The sequence below is a fragment of the Tachypleus tridentatus genome, chromosome 3, assembly GCF_004210375.1.
Source record: "Tachypleus tridentatus isolate NWPU-2018 chromosome 3, ASM421037v1, whole genome shotgun sequence".
Classification (NCBI taxonomy): Eukaryota; Metazoa; Arthropoda; class Merostomata; order Xiphosura; family Limulidae; genus Tachypleus; species Tachypleus tridentatus.
In genome coordinates, this window is record NC_134827.1 from 41370456 (window position 1) to 41378953 (window position 8498).

The following is an 8498-nucleotide window of genomic DNA, read 5'->3' on the forward strand; positions in this document are numbered from 1 at the left end:
GCTACTCTTTTACCAACGAATAGTGTGATTGACCGTCACATTATAACGCCCCCACGGCTGGGAGGGCGAGCATGTTTGGCGCGACTCGGGCGCGAACCCGCGACCCTCAGATTACGAAGCGCACGCCTTAACGCGCTAGGCCATGCCAGGCCCCATCACTGGAGAGTTGTTTCTTGTTCGCCATGATGACCAAGCAGCTAATGACGTAGACGGCGCTAAATTGCCGGAAGTACATTTTTGTTGGCTAAATTCCAATAATTATGAACCCAGTGTCTGGTTCTGGAATGATACAATGTAGTTTATTCGTCAAACTAAACAAAATCTTTACGGGAATATCAATTTTTTCACACTTTCTGAACTGTATGAACACTTTCTGCTCCTCCTATTTTTGGTTATTTGTTTATAAACAATTTGTCGATTTATTTAAATAAAAATTTATGTAGATGTGTGTTAGTATAATATTTATAATATATTATACTTCTATTCGCCTACTCATGTTACTCTTTAAGTTATGAGCAAAAAACCACTCAGGACGCAGGGGTACAAACACTTTCTGTCAACATTTTATATTGTCAGTGAAAGTAAGTATAATTTGCTATATATTGGTATACGAGCACCATGTCTACTTAGATAAGTCCTAAACTGAAATTTAAATTAACCTGGACTCTTTTTTTTTTCATTTTAAGAATAGCACATAACTATAATATATGCATCTTACACTATGATCAACTAAATATCTAAAATAGATACAGTACTTAAATATGTTTCTTGATGCCAACTGATATATGAACTTTCTCATATAATATGTTTCATGCACTGAAGTCATATTCCTCACATTTACCATTAACTGAGTAGCCAACTTCTATACTTGTGGAAACTGCCTGCTTTGAGTAACATGTTCTTCTCTCAACTTTAATACTTCCTGTCTTAGAGCTTCTTGGATGAGCAACTGATCACAGCCTGAAGTCTCCTTTTCTTGCTTTAACTGCGTGAACTGATTCATGTGGGCTTCATGGGCCATACGTAATTTTTCATTTAGCTTGTACACTTCTTTCTGTAGATGTTCGTTTTTAACTAAATATTCATTCCTTTCTTCTTCTAATGACTTAATTTCATCTTGTAGTTCAAACTGTGTTTGAGAGGCCATATTTACATCACTACAATTAATCTGTGCTTAAATATTTTATCAACATCAATAATGATACTAAAAAATATAGTAATATTACAAAGCTGCTGAATGAATCAAACACACACACACATCTTTGAAGATTGAAAAATTTGATTTTAAAACTGTTTAAAAGTTACAGGATATTAAATTTACAGTTTTTTAGAACAGCGAAGTTACAACTTTTCTCATTTTGAGTATGCTGCAAAAACCATAAAAAATTAACAGAATTTAAAATTTAACTTTCAGAATATAATCTAACTATCCCAGACTTACATACATAATTGTTCATGAGTATACGATTTCAACTGCTGCAAATGTATCTTGATCATATGACCAGTAACAAAATCAGGAAAGTGTAAACATAGACACTTATTGTTAACCATTTTTTTCACTCATGAAAATGGCCTACTTTTGTAGTATTCTCAGGTGTAATACACCACAACAAGAACCAAAGCTAGAATTGGAAAATTGGAAGAGTTGATATAAGTTAAAGTTGATACAAATGAAAGAGGTTGGATACAGACAAATCGCATTACTACAAAAAAGGGAATGTTTCCTATGTGCTTAGTTATGCACAAGGCCAATATACCAAATAACATTAAAAAGTAATTAATAATTCATCTTCTATACTCACCACTTAGAGAAGCACTGCACTAACTAGCACTGACCATTTGTAACAAATACCGAAAGGAATTAGAACCATAAACATTTGGATACAACCTTTAAAAAATCCTAATATAAAACTACTAGAATATACCTATATGTTACTAAGAACTGAAATTCTAATTACATTTCTTCTGTACAAGAACGTATTAATAAAACTTTTGTATGTTGTTTTCATGCTGTAAATCTGTATAAATTACTTTCTCCATTTTATGATAATGGGATGATTTCTTACTCCTTATTGTTTCTTACAGTCCAATCATTGAAGTTCTCCTGTTACATATTATAATTTATCTTGGACAAGTCTCCAATTTATTATGTTATGTATGTTACATATTATGATTTCGAAAATATGCTGAAAATTTTAATTTAGAACTTAAATAAATATTAATATGTACCAAATTTATGATACTTGCCAACAAGACATGCACACAATTTTCTTTGTCAACACAAATATACATTTATATAAAAAAAAACAATACAATTTAAAATAATGATGATTACAAATAGTGAATACAAATAATTATTTGTATACAAACTCACAAACAATATTCAGTCTTCTATGTGGTCTGGAACTGAATATTTTATTGACAGCCTTACTCTGCTTTATATGTAAATATCAAATACATATAAATATATACACAGGTATAGATAATACATACCCTTTGTTTTATGGTTTTAAACTTTTGATTATCAGACAAGTCACTGCAGTCTCTTTGAGTAAACGCTGTACTTTTCTCATGTGAAGAAATAGAACCTATGATAGACACTTGAACTTCCCGAAAATAACAACAAACAAAACAGCCATAATTGTTGTTAGGTAATCTGTAGAAAAACTTAATATATTACCTAAAATGAAAACAGAAAAAATGCAAATTTCAATGTAAAAAAGAGACTGTTGGAAATAATATCCAGTTATGAAGTTGTATAAACTATCTTGAGTTACACTTACAATTAAGATTTAATTAGTCAATCAGTATAAATAGTTATTTACAACTTTCAACTGATAATATTTTATTTCCATACAGTACTTAATAATAAGATCTTTATGAGAGTGTAATTTAGGCTAATGCAGTGAGTTATGTGGAATCTTTAATAATATATATTGTTCAAGTAGAGCTGCATTAGTATTGGAAAAATTGGATACAGAAACTTAATAATAGAAAATTCTATAAGATATTTATATAATGAAGTAGTACAGAATCTCTTAGTAACTGAGTTCATGAAAGAAAAAGACTGGGTTCAAAATAACTACAAACAAACAATCCTTATTAATTCAGTAACACAAACATTGCGTGTGTATACTTGCCCAAGGAACAATAAACAGTCTCTTCTACAAAAATAAGTATCATCATTTTATTGAGCTTAAACTATCTACCAGACTGTTTAAACTCAATATTTCTCACTTTACAGGCAACATCAGATTCATCAAGAGACCTATTACACCATGGGCAGAATAGGTGTGAGCTCAATACAATGGTAAGGAGAAAGATATCTTAAACAACATCAAATTACCTACCTGTATATATATTTATATATGAACACACACATACACAGAACAAATTATAAATTCAAAACAAACTATGTCAAATACTGATTGAGGTGTTTAAGACTGTTAAGGGAAATTATAAATGTAACAGTTGTCTTTAACTAAGACCTCTAGTTGACCTCTCAGAAGGATTGCCTTCAGATGTAGTACGTGCAGTTAATCTGAGGAAGTTAAAGGGAAGACACATTATATATCTGAATAATGAGGGATGGCTTTGAGTGTTCTGTTATTATTTTAGGGTTTAGTACAGTGGATAGGACAGTCTCAATATACTGGCATATTACTTGTTGTTTTTAAATTACATGTATTTATTTGTACACACAATATTTTTCTCTCTCCCCTACTTCAGGCTTGTCTTCAAACTAGTAGATAATTTTAACTTTCAAAAAAATAAAATTCAAAGTTGAACCATGGTTACACAGTGTGTTAAGTTTTTACCATTCTTGTGAACACTTATGACAAAGACAGCAAAACCCTTAGACAAAGAACTCAATACACCATCCTAATTTTAAAAATTCTCCATAAAAAGAATTCAATATCATAATTTTATTAACACGCCTTACAACACAGAAATTTACCACCAAAGTACAGAACAACTATATAAACCCTATAATGAACACTTCAGAAACTTTTAACAAAGAAATGCAATAAAGAAAAACCCTTCCATAATGATTATACAAAATAAATTTTAACATAGCAGAAAATACAAATTTCAATCTCAATACAAAAATGATTTAAATAATATACATTTAATGTATAGTTATAATGGAAAATAATGTTTAAGAATAATACATAAAACTGCAAACAATGAAATGCAAAATAATCCTTGAATTACAACTCAGGACATAAGAGGAAGCTATTCTTTAAATGAAATAAAGATAGATAAATTAATAACTTCTTTTGCTCTATGACAAATGAAGTACAAATCAGCATTAGATAAAAAATTAAGCCTTTATACATTAAATGAAATTACTTCTAAAAAATTTAAAAGTATATATAAAATAACACTTAATAATACATACTAAACAAATTAATCTTTTGAAGAAATTCAGTACTAACATAATGATTATAATAAAAAAAAATTTAGGGACATATGTACTGAAATTTGTATGTTTACATTATAAAACCAAATAAATCAAACCCACTAGCCAGCCACTGCAAATTATGTATAATTTAGTCAATTACTCATTCTTACATACCAAAACAAATATATCAGAAGAGAAAAAGCAAATAATAAAAAGAGAAAATACCACGATGCTTATATATCACTCAATTAAAAAAATATATATATATATATATATACAGGGAGTGAACAAAAGAAGTTGCCCCTTATAAAATGTTGTTAATTTGTTATATCTTTTAATAAATAATAGAAAAATTTGTAAAAATTATGTTTTTAGAATGTGCTATTTTTTCAAATATGATATCAAATCCTAATTTTTACATGGCTTTTGTAAATTCCTGAACTTTTTATGATTTTTGTAACATTTTATCATAAGAAGTGATGTGCACCTGCTACAGTTTCTTAGATATTCTTATTCCTAGTTGCCTACAGTTGTTAAAATTAGGATTTAAGATCATATTTGAACAGATCTCATCAAGTGTGTTCTAAAAACTTATGTTTTACATATTTTTCTGTTATCTAATAAAAGATATAACAAATTAAAAAGGCAACTTTTTTTTTGTCCACCTCCTGCACATAGGCAAAAGTTATACTAACCTAAGGAGCAGAAATTAGGTCTAACTTTCATCACTCACACTTCATATCCAACATCACACCCTCTATAGTGGCAGTGGATCACCACTTGGCTGCTGTGGTGTCTCTTATTATTTCTCTAGCTCAGTCTAAAGTTTGGCTGGCTTAAGCCAGCTCTGTCAGCAGCTGGTGGTGTTACTGCAGTAGATATTTGCAGTTATACATGGTCCAAGCTTTTGGTGGATATTTCCTGACGTGCACACTTTAAAAAATTGAACTTGCATCACTGTCAGGACTATGGCAATGAATATTGGTGGTTTCATTTACAAGTCAGCCATCATCTGCAATTGATGCAATCCTCATAACCTCTTGGTCACTGGCCTCATATTTAACACTGCCAGTAGTCCAGTGATCCCTTTGTTTATCCCTTTGTTGTTATTGATGACACTACTGACAATAATATCTTCACAGTTTGTTGGCTACTACCAACAATGGTTCCAAAGGTGTGGTATTTGTTATTTGTGGTACTGAGTTCTGGAAGACGTGTTTCTCTGCCACCCAACATTTAGCTGTCCTTTAGGACAACCTCAACTCTCACAGGGCTTCTCTGGCTTAGAGATATAGTGATATTTTGCACAGACCAATGCACGTACACTACTTGTGGCTCATTGTTTATAGATACATTATGATAAGACACTTAAAGAGAGGGTTCTTGATACTGAAGTGCCTACCATTCATCTTTCTTGATAACAATGTTTTGGAAGCTGACTGCCATGTCTGCACCACTGGTACAAAAGTGGTGCTTAGCTAATCATTAGTGGATTCTGCCACTCTGTCCAATGAGGTGTAAGGCTCTTAGGTCTGCTTGGTCCCCAGACTTCAGAATCAGTTAGGTCCCAAATGTCCAATGAATGACCTGGCAATGCATCTTTTAGCATCGATTTTACTAGGTGGAATGTCAGGCTGGATCCACGTGTCTTTGGGTCAATATGAAAATCTAGTTCATTGCCAAAAAGAAAGTGCTGGATGTCTACTGTTATTTGCCAAACAAATATAACAGTTTTATAATACTACAAAGCTTCAGCACACTAAGGAACTTCACTTCATTGACTAGTTTGAGAACATGACAGCCAAAATGATCAAAAATTTTATCTTAAACAGTAAAAGAACAGATTAAAAATACAAAATTGGGTGAATACCTATTAATCAGATGGTCAATCTAGTGTGTAGGTTGAAAAGTTATAACTGCCTGGTTATAACTATTACACTCCTCTCAAAAATCTATCTTTAGGGTGGAATAATCAACAGACCACTACTGTCAAGTGATATTGGTATGTAGGTTCACATGTACTCATAATCGAATCATCCATGGAATGTACATGCCCAGTGTCTGTGAACTTTCTCAGTCGACTGGTTTCACTGTGACTTTGTTGACCAATACCTAATCAGTTGTGCTGTTCTTTGTTGTCATTCCTTTGATAATGGCAAACATGCTTAGCCTTCAGCCAAAATCCAAACACTCCAATACCATCTACACGTAAACAGTACTCAGTTCCAATAAAAAAAAAATGAAATCAAGATTACAAAACTTGTTCATATGCAGAAGCTGGCTCAGGTTAGGTGAAGCCAGCCAACCTATGCTTCTGACCATTAGAATCCACTAATGTTCATATTGTCATTCTTTAAGGATCATTTTCCACGCATCCCACTAGTACAATGGTAAGTCTATGGATTTACATCAGCAGATAGCTCAATGTGGCTTTGCTATAAGAAAACACACACATTGTTTATACACATGTGAAGACTTTAGGGCCTCTTATGCTGCTGAAACTAAATGTCAACTTAAAATACCAGCATTTGAATATATCTCTATACCTATAAAATTGGAAAAAGTTATAAACCTTTCCAACTCTGCTATCTACCATCAATAAAAAAACAGGACATCCAATTTTTCTCTCCAACTTTAAAATATTTCTGACAGCAATGTCTGAATCAGGAAGGTATCAAGTTTCATTTATTATAACTATATATGAATAGCAATATTATATCAGCAATGCATTTTGAAAGTATCTACAATATTGCCAAAGAAACCAATGGACTTATCTCAATTGGAAAGTAACTTAAATTTAGATTTATTAGTATGTGTAAGTAGTCAAAATTTCATCATTCTTTACTGATATCAGATAATCAAACCACATAATGTTTTCTTTTGATAGAATTTATAGTATTTTAGAAGGCACTTAACACTACAATCCAATATATTTTCTTACATTATACTAAACCAATTGCAAAATACATAAAAAGAAATTGTGATTATAAAGAGTTTTTGCAGTAATTATGTCATATCTCAAAACCAATATGGCACAAGAAGGTTAAACTTCACAGGGTATAAAGGATATTATGTGGATATGAAGGCCAAAGTTGTCATATGATGCCATTAAGAGCACCACATAATGTCTGATCAATAATAACAACTGTTAAAAATATGCTGTCCTAGCATCCAGAATGCATTGCACTAAGGTAACAAAGAACATCATATTAAGTTCACAAATCATATTTGGTATGCTGGCCACTTCCCAGAATATTGTATCTTTGAGTCTGCATGATATATGTATAATTTCAGACAGTCCCACAAACAGAAGTTAACTAATGTCAGGCCCATTGAATGAGTTGGCAACTCACAAGAAGAGAAATGTGAAATTATTCTGCCTTTAACAGGTTCCTGCAAGATATGTTCCAACTAGTTACCAATAGGTGAAGAATCACAATTCTGCATGAGAACAATAATTTCCATCACATTCTGTTGATGAAACTAACATTAGTTATGTTCATTGCACAGTACCCTGCAGCATGAAATGTACACGTTTGCATTTCACATGCTGACGGTATCAGAAATGTCATGATCTAGTAATAAAGTCAGTTGTAAAAACCACACCACCCTGTCACCTTAGTATGATGAAGGTGTTTAGGAAATGTTATATATGGATTACTTTCCAACCAGATAATACAGTTGGATGTGTTGACAATTTCAAAATGAGTGAAATGTGCTACATCAGTCAATACCACATTGGCAGGAAAATGTTCAATAACTCCCAGTCTTTTATATAATTAACAATGGTTAAATTCATTTTTTTTTAATCTTTAAACATAATGCAGCATTTCAGGAAACATTTCAAAGTTGACTGAAGAGCTCATTGAACAGTTTAAGTTGCCAAATCCTGACATAGGGTAACAAAACATCCATTGCTGCGTCCATATGTACTTGAGCTGACTTTTTCAGACCTCAGCAACAGCATCAGCTAACTAGGTGTTGATGAGCTCTATATGGTTTATAACAAATCCAACCTATCTCCTTGTATTTCTTTTGTAATTACACAACAACAATACTGGAATAAAGCCATCTGCAGATGTTATGCACTCTG